This window comes from Melozone crissalis, unplaced genomic scaffold (genome assembly GCF_028551555.1).
Source record: "Melozone crissalis strain CALT ecotype California unplaced genomic scaffold, PUWL_Pcris_2 ptg000023l_1, whole genome shotgun sequence".
Classification (NCBI taxonomy): domain Eukaryota; kingdom Metazoa; phylum Chordata; class Aves; order Passeriformes; family Passerellidae; genus Melozone; species Melozone crissalis.
Window position 1 is genome coordinate 33,256,186 of NW_026535801.1, and position 17,993 is coordinate 33,274,178.

Below are 17,993 nucleotides of genomic sequence, written 5' to 3' on the forward strand. Positions count from 1 at the left end.
ACAGGCTCTTTTCTCCATATGAAGTGGATCCAATTATATGCTCCATGCCAGCCCAAGAGAAGCACAGAAGTAGCTCAAAGCAGGACTATTTAATAAAGGAGAGGCATAGGATTATGGAGAGTGTAATCTTTGCTGTACTTAAATAGGCTGCACTGAAAGGGAATTTGCCTTTCTTTCTCTTCTGAAAACAGCTGTTGTAAGGGCAGAGAAAAAGTAACCCAGTGAATTTCATTTTCCCCTGTCTTTGTTCTTGTATTTCTCTGTTGAACTTTGTTTACTCTACATATTAAAATATGCATGGAGTTTATTTTTGTTTTTTCCAAATCCCTATGAAAGAAATGCTGCTCTTCCTACTGACTTCAGCGACCTTTGGATCAAACTGCTAGTGCTGTTTCTATGACAGTTTTGGCAATAGATTCAAAGATGTTGCAGACAAAACAAAGTTTTCTTGACATTTATAAAAAGTGACAAATTATCTTTAAAAACTTCTGGAGGAAAAGCTGTACACTATGAAGGCATTTCTTGATGTTCCAGTTTTTTAAATTACATTTTGGTGTACTTTTGTCATCCTGGAGATCTGTGTTCCCTGCTTAAACTCAGTTTGCAGTATTAGATAAGGCTGTATTTTTCAGTGGTTGTTTCTTCTTCCATCCAATGCACTTTTTCCAGCTTGAGGACAGAACATCTGCTGGTGGCAACTGGGAAAATTCAGTGTAAGAGTTATGACAGATTGTAATTTGGTCCCCTGTCACTTTCTAACTTTTCCATCAACAACCCAACTACATTTTCCTTCCCTATCTTTCCCACCACCTGTGAAATTTGCCCTTCCCTTGCCACCCCTGTAACAAACACTTCTGCAATCAGACAGGTTTAGTTTATGCTCTGTAGCTCTTTCTCTGGATGTATGTGTGTTCCTTCTACACCTAGTATGCTCTTCTTTTCCTTCTCACTGCCTCTGTGGCATCCTGTTTGACTTAAAAACTCACAAAAAAAAATTTTCTTACTCTCTACAGAACAGTTTTTTAATTTTGCCTTAGCGTTTTGATCTCCTTTCTTGCCCTGCAGTGATGCCCATGAGGGGTTTTCTGAGCTCTGGGCCCTGAGTGCTGCAGAGGATGAGCAGCTTGGGTTGGAGGGATCAGCAATGAGCAATTCTGCACCAGAGATCTGACAGGGCTGCCTGCTAATTGGTAGGAAGGGAAAGTGCTGGAAATATTTATGCTGATAAACACTTGCAGAAATATTCCTGCTGGAAGTGTTGGAAACATTCTCTGTAGTACAGCTTGTGGTGGGTACTGACTTTTGCTTTCAAAACTTTCTCTGTTGTACTGCTCTTTCTGATTTTGGCAATTTGCTTGCTTTTTAACAGACTTTCCTGAATCTTGTCTGTTTGTGAGCTCCTGGTCATTGTCCAGGATTGATTCTCTTAGGCTGGATCATTCCTGGTCCCTCAATAGTGAGTTACAACTTCATCTGGATGGGAACACGAGTTACAATTTTTTTTCTAGCCTGAAGATTCTGGAAAAGCATATTTGCATGAGTACTGTAGATGTTTACAGCTTGAGTATTTATGTAAATGCATTTCCATTCAGAACTTGAGCATTTCTTGAGAATCTGAAATGTGTGTTTTGTCTTATTTTTGTTCAACATGTTTCCTTTTCTATTCTAAATACCACAGAAAAGTGAGTTAGCTGATGATCCTCTTATTTTTTCCACCAATTTTTCTTTTTTTCTCTTCACTGAGGGGGCTTTCAGCTTTTCATTCACCAGAATGATTCACTCTTCATTTATTCCAATATGCTCTTGCTGAGACTCTGCAGGTCACTTTATAGCCCACTGTGCAAGCAGTTAACTGAAATTCTTAGGACTCTTTTTCTAAACCAGCTATTTCCTCCAAATTGATGGTGTAATCCAGTGTAGTTTAAAGCCATTTCTGCTAGTAACTGTTCGTAGTTTACTGGCTTAACCTCACATGCTCAATAGCACTGTAGTGTCCTTCATGGTTGTGACCCATTTTTTGGCTTCCACTTCTGCGCTCTCTCCCTCTCTGGGCTCAGACTTTGCTAAATGAGAAGAGCCCAAAGTTCACCATAGTTTTCTGTGTGATAGCAATGGAAACTGTGGGTCCTGGTTCTTCAGAGCATTCTTTCTTGGTGGTTATATTTGGAACTCCCTCCTGGTCCCCTTGGGGAGCGATTAAACATCGCTGTGGAAAGGGGGTGCACTGATCCACAGGTGAGGAAGCCTCAGGGTGCCTTTCTGGAACATTATCAAAAGGCCTTTAAAGAAGTTAAAATAAATTGTCTCAGTGTGGGGTTTTTCTATCCTCCAGCCTGTATGAAGCACTTCACTTCCTCCTTTCTTCACCGTGGGTGACAAATGGAAAATTTTAAAGGCTGCTGAATGCTGTGCATTTTCACAGTAGGTCAGGTGTTTAGCAGAGGTGTTTCTGAACTAGCATTGCATTGGTAAAGTGCACTGTGCTTGATGACTTTACAATTTCAACTTCTGTCCATGTGAAGTAGGAGCCTTCCATATGCAGCGCAGCTGCAATTTGAGTTTGGGAAAATGATGGTTAGCTCAAGAGTAGAGAGGGTGGGCTTGGATCTCACTCACAAAGCAGAGAGTCAGCTGGTGAAGCTGCCAGAGATCTGGCAGGCTCAACAACACTGTGGGTCTGAAAAGGTACCCTGGTGAATTTAGTCTTTTTGGGTCCTGGAAATCAGTTACACTGGATTTCTAATTTAATTATCATTGTTATTCCTAAATATTTTTCAAATTGTTTCAGTAAAGGATGGATTAACAAATTATTCTTTTTCCCCTATTCACTATTTACTAAAAACAATGTAATTGTATTACATTTTCCTTTATTTATATTCAGATTATCAATATTTTGAAAGAAGAAAAGAAATCTGTGTTGTATAATAAGTATAGCAGTCCCAATGATTACTTTTACTAAAACTCATGAAACTTGCAAGTTAAATGAACATTTTTGCATGGAATTGTCTATAGACTGGGCTATAATTCAGTACAAAACAGAAAAGAAAAGAATCATGCAGCTTCAGAAATATCAGTGAGCAGAATTCAATGCTTTAATTTATGAATGTATTTGCACATTAATTTTGTATTTGTGTAGTCAAGGATGCAGGCTTTGTTTATCTTCCATGTCTACTTTTCTGTTGGCAATATTCTGTTGTTATTTTCATTGCTATTATTATTAGGTTTTATTATTTTTTGGTTTGTATTATCCTAGAACTGCAGAGCTAGATAATAAACACGGCTTTCTTGTAGAAGCTGCTTTGTTATCATATAAAAAAGAAATAGTATCTATTCTTAACATGTTATTGGGTGCAAAGAAAGGAGCACAGACAAAGGCTGGGAAAACACAGAACTTGAATGAATAAATCTTGCCTAATGGTGGATATGTCAGATTATACAGTGCCACACTGTACATTTGTGCCAAAAGTCTAAAAGAAAATACATAGAAATACAGCCTCATTTTTGTATTGCCAATGGTGTGATAGGACAGAATTTCTGATGTTTCTCACCACTAGCTGTAGCTGCAAAGGAATTCAGAAAGGGTGGGATAGACCCACCTGCACCCCTGAACATGATGGAAAATGAAAGCCAAACACTCTTTGCTTCAGCAAGGAAGGATTTAATGAGATCTGATGGCTGCAGAGGGAGCTCAGAGCATCCTCAGTCAGGAAGTTCAGAGATAAGGGCAGAAGCAGACCAACACATGTACAGGACTCCTAGCTGGCACTCTCTTAGATGTTTTTTCACCAAAATTACCCCAAATTGTCCTCCTGGCAGAGCAGAGGACCCAGTACATCAGTGGTGCCCTTTACCATATCTACAGCAATCTGTTCAAGTAGGTGATGGTACAATTTGTGTGCAGATCCTGAAAATATTTATACCACAGTCAAGAATTTCAAATCTCTTTGCCTGCTTTTGGCAGGGAATCTAATGCAGAAGCTGCTGCTCTGGGGCTTTTAGATTTTTATTCATGCACAAGAGCAAATTTTAAAATGGTCCTTTTTCTCCATATTCCATAGCACCTGCCATCACCTGTAGCCCTCTTTGGATAATTTTAGATTTTTCTCTGCTTTTAACATCCAGCCTAGCATTTGAGCCAAGACCTACTTTCCCTTTGTGGGATTGTCATGCCCCTGACCTCGTGCCCAGTTCTTTTGTGGAAAACAAGCAACAATGAAAGTCACATTCAGAGTCATATCCTGATAGAGGGATCCTCTGTTGAATGTTATCTCATATTTCAGGAGCTTTGCTGGCTCCAGTGCTTGGAAACATTTAAATTCCCCTTTGGATGGGATGAATCCTTTTTTTTTTTTAGTATTCTTCCAGCTTGTCCTTAAATATGTGCTTAACCTGATCATTCAGAGTCACTTTCTGAGAATGAGCTTGGCAAACAGAGTGAGGCTCCCATGAGTGGATACAGCCTGTTAATTCCATTTTGAGGAAGTATCTACTTTTTCAAACACAGCAAAGATACTAAAAATGTGGAACATTTTGGGGAATGCTGTATGACTTACAGAATCTTTTCATAATACACAAAAAAAAACCCCCTCAACCCACTTTCATGTTTTAATGTTAATTCAAAATCCATTTATTTTCCTTTCTTCCTTCCTACCTATTGATGAAAATTTTTCATCTCTCTTTTACCAACAGTGCTCTATCAGTGCAGTTAAGGTGAAAGAATACATTGTGGAAAGAAATACCTTGTAAAATAAGTGAAAGCAAAAAATCATTAATTTTTGTAGTCATACAGTTTGAGAGAAAAACAGAATAACTGTGCTGTAGGTAGAGATGTTAAGGTCACGTGCTTAGTAAGGCACGAGAATAGGTCTGATTCTTACCCTGAGGTTATTAAGAGATAATCTTTATATTGATATTTTAATGTCTATATTGTACAGATGCATTCCAATGGGAAGTTTTGGAAATATCCAATGTACTTATGGCTGATCTCCAGTGTACCATGATCCCTGTCCTGACAGTGGGATTACTTGGTTTGCATGGGAATATCCAGTCTTACAGCAAGGTCCTCTGGGGGCTGATGTGCCTTTATTGAGCATGCAGGTCTTTCCCAGGAACTGGAATTCCAGAGCCCATGGCAGGAACCCTCTGCAGTGCAGAAATGTGGTTCTGCCAGCCCTGCTGAGCCCTGTGCAGAGGGATCAGGTTTAGGTGGCACCACAGTCCTGGAGAGGGAGGGTTCACTATCTTGTTTTTGCAGACAGCAGTTTGTACCTTAAAATGATCTGAGGAGTCTTAAAACACACCTAAACTACACATAAACTCTCTTTAAGATTTGCACATTGGCAGTGTGATGTAAAGGGTTCAAGGGGAATAAGTTATGATCTGATATGGAAGTTTACCTCTAATTTGGACAAAATGTTTCCTATACCCATTTCTTTAGAACTATGAAAGGAGTGTATGTAATCTATGCCTCACAAAAATGTGTTTACCTTATTCAGGGCCCAATTCACCAAAGAAATGAAATACTTGTGAAAATGAAGTTTTCAAAACATTACTTTTTTGTGCATGGACTGCCTTTTATTTTTCCTATGAAACTTTCCACTCAATTTTGTAAAATATTTACTTACAAAGTCACTTTTAAAGAAACAAAATCAAGTGCTGTGAGAAAACCAAACTAATACACAACAGTTCAGTATTGTGTACTGATCCAATATTGATCTGTTTAATTACTCTGCCTGGCTCTCATTGGAGAGGGGAATTTGGGATGACAGATTTGTTGTCTCTGGCTGACTTAGCTATGTACCTTCCTGGGTTGGCTGTTCCAGACCGAGGACATGGCCAGAAGATACTGATCTGTGGGCTGGGTTTCTTTTCAGTGGGAATCAGAGCAGGATGGCTGTTGCATGCAAAAATCTCTCTCAGTAATGGAGCCATGGTGTTCAAGGGCACAGACCTATATTTAATATCTTGGAAATGTTTCTGGGTCCATTGATTTAAACATAGCCATGATCCTCTTTTATCGTCAACTGAAATTTATGAAAATGTTACAGCTCGTGACTCCCTGGGACTTCAGTGAATCTTGGGGGTTTTCACTGTCTCGTGGTGTCCTTGATAAAGTTTGATTGCTCACTAGTTTTGCCTGGACCTCATCCAAAAGGTCCAAGCAAAACCAGTGAGCTTGATAATCATACCCCAAAGTGCCAGAATTGTCATCCTCTATATTTCCATTTCTTCCCAGCGATATTAAAATGAGGGATGTCAGAGTTCTGACCACATCTTCTCTTATAATTCTTTCTCAAGAGTATTTTGGGGGCAGTCCTTCAAGTATGACTCTTTAAGTTTTTCCCTTAGACAAAATTAACCCTAAAAACATGGCTAATTCTGATATTAATCCCTCACACTCCTCTAACAACTGTTTTTGAGTTTTTTGCCTGTGGTGTGTTAGGTAGGATCACTCAAACCTTTCCAGGAGCAAATGTTTGAAGAACAAAGAAAATGCACACCTGGATTCCTGGAAAGTACCACGATGAGGGTGGTACAATATTGGTTTCATTTTCACTTCCTGGTGATGCTCTGCCATAGTAAAAAATGCTCAGGAACAAATACCACTCTCTTTTTGAAGTCTGAGAAACAGTTTTTTGGAAGAACATTCTCAGCCAGAGGTATAGTGGGCTCCATTTGAGACTTAAGAAACTCTAAAAAAAAAAAAATCCTTGTTTATTCTTCTCTCAATGAGAATTAGAGCAAATATTAAGCTTTTACAGCCTAACAATGAAAACCAGTGCAGAAGTGCTGTCAGCTAAGGTTTTCAGCTGCCTGGGACCCCCATTTGCAGCTGGTCATATATAACTTCAGATACTTGTTGCTCAGCAACTCAGGCATTGGGCAGCACTAAAAGGTTCCAGTTACCTGAATTGTGGCAGCTTAGAGCAACACCAATCCGCTGTTTGCATGGTTAAATTCATATTTAAGTGCCTACAGTTAAAGGCCCCAGTTTGATTATTCAGCTGCTGGACCATAGCTGTAAAAATATTAGTCAATAACTGTAATAATATTAGTCAATAACAGGAATAATATTAGTAAATTTGCTGGATGGTTTTGCCAGAGGGGATATTGCCTTTCTGTCCTATTACTGTTCTTTAAAAAGCAGTAGAGAACAACCTACCTGATGACAGTGTTTGTGAGCCTGTCCAGAAATTGAGGGTTTATAAATCAAATTATTACTTTATCAGGAATTTGATCAAACTCTCAGTTTGATTTCAGAAATTAGTGGAAGATTTCTTTGGCTTCAGTGCACTTTGGATCAAGTCCTGTAAGCCACCATGCAAAAAAAGGAGAGAAGTTACCTGTTCTTTTCTAACAATGCTTCTGATTTTTTTTCCTCCCTTCTAGATCCTCCTTTAAGGCTTCACCTGTTAAAACTAAACCAGTCAGCTCCTGAAATTTGGATAACGGCTCAGCTGAAGCACACACATGCAGCTGAGGGTGAGTTTGCCCTGTGGCTTCCAGCTCCTTTCTGATGTGGTGTGTGATATTTGGGTTGCCTCGCACACAGCTTCTGAATTTTTTTTTTTATGAAATAATCATGAAATAATAATCAAATACCCAACTTTTTCTGATGTTTCAAAATTATATGGCTATTAGGTATTTTCCCTTGTGCTCTTAAATTCCATTTTGTTATTTTGTGAGTGTGTAGGGTGATATATTGACTATATTTAAATCTGACCCATTGATTTAGTTCACTGTTTACAGTGACCATCCACTGAATCTTAGATATCCATGTTTCAAATTATGATGTTGATAGTTCAATTAGATTTTCTTGCTAATCTACCCCCATAAACATTAAATATCAAAAGGAGTGTAGGAGCTGTCAAATATCATCTCACTGTTTTGCATATTTAGTTTGTCTGAGTTTTAAGTAAATTAATTATTCAATGATAACTTTGAAATTAAATCATCTCTGATGTTTTGATCAGTGGCGCTGCTGGCCTCTCAAAATAATGACCTTTAAATATAAATCATCAAGGTTTCTTTGCCTACACTGTGACAAAGCACTGACAAAGAACCATCACACTGTGGTTTTCCATGTCATATGTAGATAAGGTTTGATTTTCTTTCATCTTCTGTAGTAATATAAAGTTAAGAAGATGTTAAATAGCCAAATCATGCTGCATTTTTACATAATTAAGCAAAATCATGTCATTAAGAAAAATGGGTTGAGATTGCTAAACAATCCTGGGATATGGAGGCATGATTTAGACACATACCTTGTATTAAAATTAATGAGGATGACAGCAATTCCTCTACATAATTTTGAATATCTCAGCAAAAAGCTGCAACTTGAGACTTTTTACAGGTAAATGATTATTGTTGTGCATTATCCTTCATAGTTAAATTAATGGCCAGACAAATGTGGTAACCAAATGTATTTCATATAATTTCTCATTTTCTTTACACCGCACAAGCAAACAATACAATGTAGAGAGAGAAACAGGCTAAAAATAACTCACAGCCATGGGACCATTAATCTTGTTTCCTACCTGCTCAATAACAAAACCTGAGCTTATTTTGACAGGAGGAAATGAAGGCTCTCCACGTTAAATGTTCAACCACATGTAGTCTCAGGGCTATTATTCATAGGCTATTAAACATATATGTGCATTATATTTAAGGGTATGGCTTTGTTAATTTTTAATGGCTTGCTTGTAACTGTGGATATTGATACAACAAACCTTTATTCCATGGAAGAAACAGATTCCAAGGTTCATATCTATTTTTAGCAACAGTTTCATCTGTAAATTTCATATTAAAGACATGTTCTGCCTGTTGCTGCTGCCACCTGTCTTGTGACAAAGCTGAGGGACTGGGAGAGAGGGTCAGAGGATAAACTGGAAGTCCCAGTCTATATTACAACATGCTGTTGAGTTTGGGCATAAAAATATTTCGGTTTTCTGCCTGTTGGTATTTTCAAGCTCCCTTTGAAGCCTGTGCTCGTACTTGTGCTGTGAGTTCTTGCTTCTGATGGAGGAAGACATCATTCCAGTATGTCCTTTCCAGCCCAAAGTGCCATAACTTGCTTTCAAAAACACAGAGAAATGACTAGTAGGCATTAAAGGTCACATCATCCTTCTGTATTTTAAGGTCAAACTGGGGACAACGGTCCCCATATATTTTGTGTATGCATATAGCAACTCCTGAGCTCTTGTAGCATTAAGCCAAGCTCATATTTCAGTGCTTTTGGATTTGTTGGAGTTTTTTCCCCACCAGTGATAGTGACTTCGTAAACTGTTTGACAAAAAGATCAAAAAAGCATCCCAAGGGGGAGGTGGGCAGCCCAGGTGTGAAGGTCTGGATGGGTGATGTAGAAGGTTCAAGGTGATGTAGAAGGTTTAGTGTCCACAGGGGGCTGTGCAATGAAGGGCTCACTCACTGAGTGCCTCAGGCTGAGCCTCACCCTCAGAGTCCTTGGAGAGATTTGTGCCAGGAACCCAGATATTTGCCCTCAGATTGCAAAAGAAATCCCAACATTTTAGCACATTAATTATGTTCCTCCATGTCTTTCTAGTCTGCCAGTTAATGTCAGTAGAAAACTACAGATTTTAGTTGAGTTATAACAGAGACACTCAGGCATGAAGCAGACATGAAATGAGCCTTAATTTTTGATGGGTGGGTTTCTTGTTCCCCTCAGTGCCAGCTGAATGAAAACTAGTATTGCACTGTTCTTTAACTGCCTTGCTATTAACTGTGTGCAAATGTAACATTTAGGGTGCAAGAAGCACTATAGAGCTGGCTTTTCACATACCACTTTATAGAGGACTATTCCTATTTTTCTCAGAGGCTGTAAATGATTAAAAAAGCAAGCAAAGAAGATATAAAAGTATCACTGAGATCTAAATGAAAGAACATGGGGAATATATGTATTCCATTTGTTCAAATAAAGACATTTGAAAATCTACCCATGAGCTTCCTTGAAATACACAGAGTGATTTGCTTTAGGCATTTTAGCAGTTATAAAAAAGACATTTCCAGGAAACATTTCTACAGAAATGTGCTTCTACAGGCTTCCCTGTGAGTCCTGTGTGGAGAAATTAAGGATCACTTGGTGGGCTACACTGCAGTCTAGAAAAAGCAATTTGTAGTAATTATCAAAATATTATTATTTTATTATTTATTTTGTTTGATTATTTTGTGTGTCTGAATGGACAAAATATTCAATATGTCATCTGAAAGGATTAACACAATACCATCACACATGACTTTCTCTCTAGCAAGTCACACACAGGTGCTGGACAGTGCACACACCCCTGGAGGCTCAGGTTTGTGACTTTATACAATTAAAATGGCATTGTAGGAAAAGGAAAAACTTCTTCTGCCTTTTCCTACAATGCCATTTGGAGTTTCTATTTGAAATAAGTAGGGTTTTGGACTTTTTTTTCCCTATGGTCAGAAAAAAAGTGGCAAAGTCATAATTACAGTGGGACATTCAAATTCACTCAAAAAAGCTCATTTTCCCTACCCTACCCCACTGTTTATTTTTCAGTTTATTTGACTGAAGTAATTTTCTTAACAAGAAAAGGAGCACACAGTCCTTTGGATGGATTTTTTCCTATGGATATTGATTCTGGCTCAAGTTACATAGATAATTGTTTATCCATTCAGTATTAAGCACATGAGAAAATATTTGACTAAAGAAAAGAAAACAACAACATGTTAAAGGCCCCTTGGAAGTGTGATTTAAATCAGGAAAAAAGGATATCATTCTGAAAAATGGCATTGCTTTTATTGGCAATTGATAATTATAGTATTAAGATTTATTAATTTATCTGCAATACTGTTCCTGGGTAGCTAAACATCTCTGGGTTATCAACACTCTCTCCAGCAAAAATACAAAATACAGACACAAAGTAGACCCAAACCCAATTCTGTTATAACCAAAGCAAGAGCAAAAAAGTTTAAAATGAATATGTAATTTAGAAGATGAAATGCTTTGGTGAGAGCATAAAACTGAATTTCTGAACAGGCTTCAAGCTACTCCATGTAATATAATTTCATGTGGTTGTCATTTCTGCTTTTATTGCTCAGTGAGTGGTGAGACATTGTGTGACTAGACAAGTTTTATCTTGCTGGAGGATTTCTTAAGAAGGTTCTTTTATACATTTTTCTGAAATGTCACTTATTTTCCAGTTAAATCAAGTTTCCAAGGAGCTTTTTTAAGGAAACTTCCACCAGTCTCTTTCATCCCCTCAAAACTTCAGAGCTGGGTTCAAATCTTACCTTGAACGCTCCCTCAATACCTCTTTAGGTTTTCTGTGATGTTTATAGAAAAGTGAATTTGGAAATACAAAGCCTGTACTTAGAAGGACATGAGGACTGAGGTAAAAAGCTCCATCAAAGGAGGCCCCTGGTGATACAAGACCTTGCCATATGCACTCTGATTTTCTAGAAGGCCACATTAAAAAAAGGATTTAACCAGGTATCCTGGTGTGCCTAAACCCTAGGGGGAAAAAAAAAAAGTATAATATTTGCTTTTATGTGCTGCTTTTATCACTTACCTCAGTTTGTGCCTCAACATTAGTGTTTTCCTGATGCTGTTTTAGAGTGTGATTCAGACTTTATTTTCTGTTCCTCATGGTACATAGCTTGACAGAAGTCTGTAAGCTGTGATTGCAGCATGCCTCCTGAGTAAACCACAATGCAGTCTCTGGCTAAGTTGGAATTGCTAGGAAAAATATGTCAGTACTTTATTTTTTCTTGGCTATTAACAGGCTTTTGGCAAAAGTTTTGGGTTGTTCCAGTGATAGACAACTGTATATTTTCCAATTCATTTATTCCCAGATCCACAGGAGGCTCTGGATGCAGCAAGGGCTGGTTAAGGTGCTGAACTGCAGAAAGGTGGTGATAAAGGGCTAAAGGATAAATGATAAAGGTGATAAAGGGCTGCATTTCTTTACACTTTTAGGGATCCTTTTAGGGGCACCCCCATGGGACTTGAAAAACTTGAAAGAATAAAGATATCACCAAGATTTTAATTTCTTTTGGATCCATGCTGGTTTGTTAAGGGTTTTGGAATCCATCAGGCTGGAAGTCACTATAAATATGCCTATTTATCCTCTCACAAATTGTGTTTCCCCACAGCCTGCTGAAATAAGCAGATGCCACTGAGGATAATAAAACATAGCCTCTTCTGCTCATTTTTTAATAAAAACTAGCTTATCAGTTGATAAGAAAAAAGATGCATGTCATATAATCAAGAAAAATGAGATAAATATTATCATATTAAATCACCTCTACCCATAAAAATTATTCTGAGAGTTCAGCACTTAAAGGTGAGAATGCCCTTTGTGAAGAGAAGGAAACTTCTGTGTACAGAAAAGAAAATTAGCTCAACAAACAATATTCTATAGTCCTTTTGTAATTACCTTAAATATTGAGCAAGAATTCTGTGTTTCAGAATCTAACTTTTATCTACCACTCTGTCCTTGGATTAAACCACTCTTTATGGCATCTCATTTGTTGCCATGGAAATAGATGTAATGATAGATTCAACATTGTGGATTCTCTGGAAGAAACAGTATGGGGGAAAGAGTCAGGAGAAAAAGAGAACGCAAATATTTAATTTGAATAGGTTTCTTTTGGAATTAGAAATTGTGAGAAAAGTGGATATTGGCTGAAAAAAGAATAGCTTAGAATCTAATGTGAGCACAAAGTTTTGAGTCTGTAAGGTTTTGTTTTGTTATTTGTTTTTTTTTGTTTGCTTTTTTATTTGGCATTTTTCTTTTTGTGATGAGCAGCTGTTCATGCCATGGAATCCATTGAAGTCAGTTCTTCATGCTTTACTTGAGAAACCATATTAATTTGCTGCTCTGGACATAGTTAGTGCCTGGAAGCCTAAGAAAATTTTACATTTTCCTTCTCAGCTGAGGGAAAGTTTGGATCTGTACATTTTTCTCCATTTCTCCAGGAGAATACATGGTGCAGCTGTAATTGTTTCCTTGGGATGTTTTAGGATCATGTCATTCACCATCAGGAGAGGAGAGGGGCTTTCCTGCAGCTGTAAAAGCTCTCACTTTTCCAAAAAATTCAGGTTATTTCCCTTCAGTAGTAAATGTGTATATGCGTAACTAATGAAAAATGGATAGGTCAGTGTGTTTTCTCTGAGTGTGCTCTCCAGCAATGTTGATAACTGGAGATGGCCATGGCTCACTTTTCAGGAATGGAGTGGGATTATCCTTCTGATGTCCCTTACATGCCCTCAGGGACCAGTGTTGTGATCCAGACCTGTGAGCAACAAAGAATGGAGCTGTGCCCCTTGCTACCTTGCTAACATCAGCATGTTTTAGCCAGAGCAAAACATATTTATGCTTCTGATGCAAAAGTTTAGTTCCATTCAGCAGTGGGACAATTACTCTAATAAAGTGAGTAAATATTATAGCATAAGCAATGGAAATGCATTGAATCAGAGCTTAACATGAAACTTGCTCCTACACAGAAACTGGACAGTTCATTAATATTTCTGGAGAGTGATTCTAATAATCTGGGGAATTAAGGACTGTTGTTTCAGCTGTAGTTTATATTTTTCATAGCTCCATCAGCTTCCTTGTGGCTTGACATTGGAAGGCAACACCACATATATGTTTACATAGAGGAAGAACATTGCAAGATATACCTGGGCTTTACTGAATATATCAGAATAAAATCTTCAAATCATGTTTCAGCATGCTCTGGGCTCAGATTAGAACACAGCAAAACCTGGGCTATGTTCTCCAGTGGCAGAGATTCCCAAATTTACAAAAGCATCTCTCTGTCAGGGCTCTGGAGGTTTTATCTCCAGGATACAGAAGGAACTGTTTCCAAACTTGACTGACACCTCTAATTGACTATTGATAGAAATGCTGCATTCTCCTAAAGTGCAGCCACACTGAAACACCTGAGGATAATGAAGGAGGTAAGGAAAAAACAAAGAGAGCTTGCTTCTGTCTGATGATGTTTGGTTGGTTTTCTCTGTGGCACCTGGAAAATGCAGTAGCATGGGTAGACTGCTGTAGCAGCCAGAAAGAAATGCCAAGGGTGTTCCAGCCATGAAGATTTACATATGGGTTGAGTAGCTCTGTGCCTCCCTGCAACTACAGATGCAAAATTAGAAGAGGAATAACAGTACTTGTTTAGAATTCCTGTATATCCATAAGGGAGGAGAGTGCTCTGTAGGTTAGCATTCATTTACAATATGAGTGAGTGAGTGGAGTTTGAGTGAGCTTCTGGATAATTTATCAGAAATGAATAATGCAAAATGATTCTTTTAAAACAATCAAGTAAATTACTGTGTAACAACAGCCCTGCACTAAACAAACTGCTGCTTCTGGAAGAGACACTTCCTGTAACAGTAAATCCTTCTCCAAAAAGAAAAATCACACTTCTTATAGGCACAAAGATGCCAGAGCAGGCTCTGAAGACATCCTGTAAAGCAGAAGACAGACAGGATTCTCTGTAAAATTAGGGATAGAAAAGGACAGAGAGCAATGGGGGATTCATATGCTTACAAAGCAGAAATGGGTCACATTGCAGGGGAAAAAATTAACCTCAGGCCAACAGAAGAGTGACCTGATAAAATGCGATATGCTGAAAAGGAGGGACAAGATCTGTGTGTGGAGGAGGGAGGGTGCTCTGTGTGGTGAGCACTGAAGCTGACAGATGAAGGGCACAGTGCAGCCAAACACGGGGACAAACTTGCAAGTGATTAAATACACTATTCAAAAGACATTAAGTGCCTGTGGAAGACAGATGGAGTTGACATTAGGAGAAGAAAGTTGCAAATAGAAATGGGAGGAGCAACCGAACTTTAGGTTTCTCTCTAGAGGTAAATTTTATGGGGTTTTTTGGTTTGTTTTGTTTTTTTTTTTTTAACAGAATTGGCAGAGCAGATAACAGACTCATAAAGGAGTGATGGCTTTTCTTTTATTCACTTCCAGTAGATCTTGTTTGCACACAGGTCTGATCCCCACCCTCCTATCAATCACAAGTGTCTGGTACACCAGATGTTTAGGCTGATTAATTTGTATTAACCTTAATATGTGTGACAACTTGTGCTTAATATCACTAACAACAGTTTGGTGCAGGATTACCTGGGTGATTTAATAGATTATTGTACATCATGGCTACATGTCCATGATGAGAGTTTGAGAGAGGCCTCTGCTGCACCACTCAGATGTGAGTCCAGAGTTTGATACTCCCCTCTAATTTGGATGTATTCAGTTTTGACTTGGCTCATTATGAATGGAAAGACCAGCTGCAAAATTCAGATGCTGCTCTAAATTTGGAAGCTGAGACTTGCCAGAGGTCAGGGACTTTCAGAGATAAAAGTGAAGTTTAGAGCTATCTGTAATAGGAAGAAAATATATATTTTAGAGGGAATGGCTCCATATTTCCTCTCATCAGTGATTTACCAGGTACATCACACAGTGAAGGTTTTTACAAAAGCTCTTCTTGTGTGATCCTCAGTGACAGTTCTGTGTATTGCCTGGATCAGTTTCTGATCTGTTACCATCCTAAGTAAGCTGTAAATCTGTAATATTTCTGTAAGGTGTGAGAGTGGAGCAGCACAAGGGAATAGTATGTATGGCATACATGAGACTACATGTCACTTACAATTGTAACATATAGCATTTGTCATTACACTTTACAGGTCCTAAGGGCTAGATCTGGAAAACAGTTCCCTGCCTAAGGCAGGATTTAGGCAGAATTAAGATATTATATTCTGAAACTGTAAGCCAAAATAGCTGTTTCAGCTCCTTGCTCTTTCCTGAAACAGGTTTTGTGACTTGATATTTTTTGTAGAGGCCAGAGCAGATGTTTAATTCTTGCAGGGAGCCCAGGTGACTGGTGCACCCCAAACTTCTTTACAGCGAGGCAGAATTATACTCAACAAGGAAATGTAGAGGTTTAGTATTTGCCTTTTTATTGCTGTAGTCCAGGTCTTTCAATTTCAAACCTAAATGTCAAGCAATATTGTTAGGATCCTTTGGGAGCAAGAGTGGCAAACCAGGATACAGCACCACAGAGATGAACAAGTTCATCTTTCTGCTCTGAGCTGATGTGCTGATTCACAGCACTGAAACTTTGCATTTTGCCACTGTGCTCCTGGGAAGCAGAGATATGGGAATGGGACCCTGAAGAGGTTTGCCAGGAGGGGATGGAGAGGAGCTCTGTGCCATGGGACACGGCTTCTGAGCACTGCTGAGCAGTAAAATCCACACTGGGAAGGGAGCAGACCCCTGCCAGCATCCTCAGCTCTGAGAGATGGCTACAGAGCACAGCTCAGAGCTCACCCAGGCTTGCACTGGCGCTGCTGAATGTCTGAGACCTGAATCATTCAGGTGTCACCTGCATGCATTTTTCAGGTGCTCCCAACAGACTTGCTGTTGATTTTTGTCTCCTACATCTTCTCCATGATCTATGGCTTACATCAAGGTTTCATGCATTTAAAGTACCTCGCCTAGTGCTTCTTTTGCTTTGTAATAACCCAGTAAGTTTTGAATAGAGTCTATCTGGCTCTATTTTAACTAGAATACTTTTTTTTCATGCGGTTCTATGGAAACACTGATGTTTTCTCCCTCTTTGGAGATGTATCCTACCTCTATGTCCCCTTGTTGTCTTAATTTTCAGACCACATATGCCTTATTCGTACTGTTAAGTAGAGGACCTACAAAAAACCCTAAAAAACCCCCTAACATAAAAAATTAAGTTGATGGTTCAGTGATATTCAGAAGTACCCCAGGGATACAGCCTTTGTCTTCACCTAAGAATTCCTGCTTGCTGGAATCCAATTCCTGCTTGCTGGCCTCATGTGATCCATGGAGCATTGCGGTGCAATTAAGTCTGGGTTAAATTAGCTCAGTGCAGAAAAGGAACTTTGTTGCATTGAAGAATTTTCTGTGATACCTGTGTATAAATTACACAGTTTACCTGTAATTTTACTTATTTTAGAACTAGGCCCAAGACTGAATAGCTGTTTTTATGTAGGGAAGGGTGACAAGACTTCCAATTTTGCCAATTAGTGAAGGATTAAATTGCTCAATAGCTTCAAGCTGAGGACAGCTGTAAATCTCAGAGCAGCTGTCATGGCTGTGAGAAGTTGAGCATCTGAAATGCTTGTCTAGAGACATGGCTGAGGAGATCAAGCGTTGTAGGCATTGCAAGTAATCTTAAAAGAGGCTCTGGATGAAGTGTTTTGGAAGAGTTGATCCATTTATGTTAAATCAGGTGAGGTGGGATGCAATTAGCAGCTGCTGGGTAGCTGAAGCACGATCCACTGTCCTTGGTGCATCTCCCAGCAAACAGGATCCACTGGGAACAGGAACAATGGCTGCTCTTAGGCTCAACAAAGACATCAGGAATAAATTTCACCTGCTCATCCAGCAGGATTTTTTGTCTCCATCTCAGTAGCAACCAGCTCAACTGGAGAGGCAACATCTAAACAGCTGCTCACTGACTTGTTTTAATGTCAGCAATATGAACAGAAATCACAGAATGTTGTCATTTTAATTGCATAAACCCAGGCAAAGCTTCTCTAAATCTTGAGAGAGGGTGAGGCAAGGTCTCCCTGGTTTTCTTTTATTATGATGAGATGAAATACGCACTAAGATTTCCAGTAATCTCAATTTTCTGTAAAAAAGAAGGTGGAAAAGTATCTCATGTGCAGATGTGTAGTGCAAGATTCCTATATTTTAATCCTATAGGATAGAAAACAGGCTGAATAACAGGATCATACCCATTCCTGTGGATATCCCTACTGACTGTACCTTCAATTAAGCAGCAGGTGTGCCCTGGGGAATAATCTGTTCTCAGTGCTTCTCTCTTATTAATTGCCTACTCTGACAGTGTCACCCATTGCATTTATACAATGTATTATTGCAGTTTTACTGTGCTACATTTAGTCTTTATAAGAATAAAAAGGCACATAAAAAACTCCAAACAAACCCAGAGTTCTATGAAATTAAAAA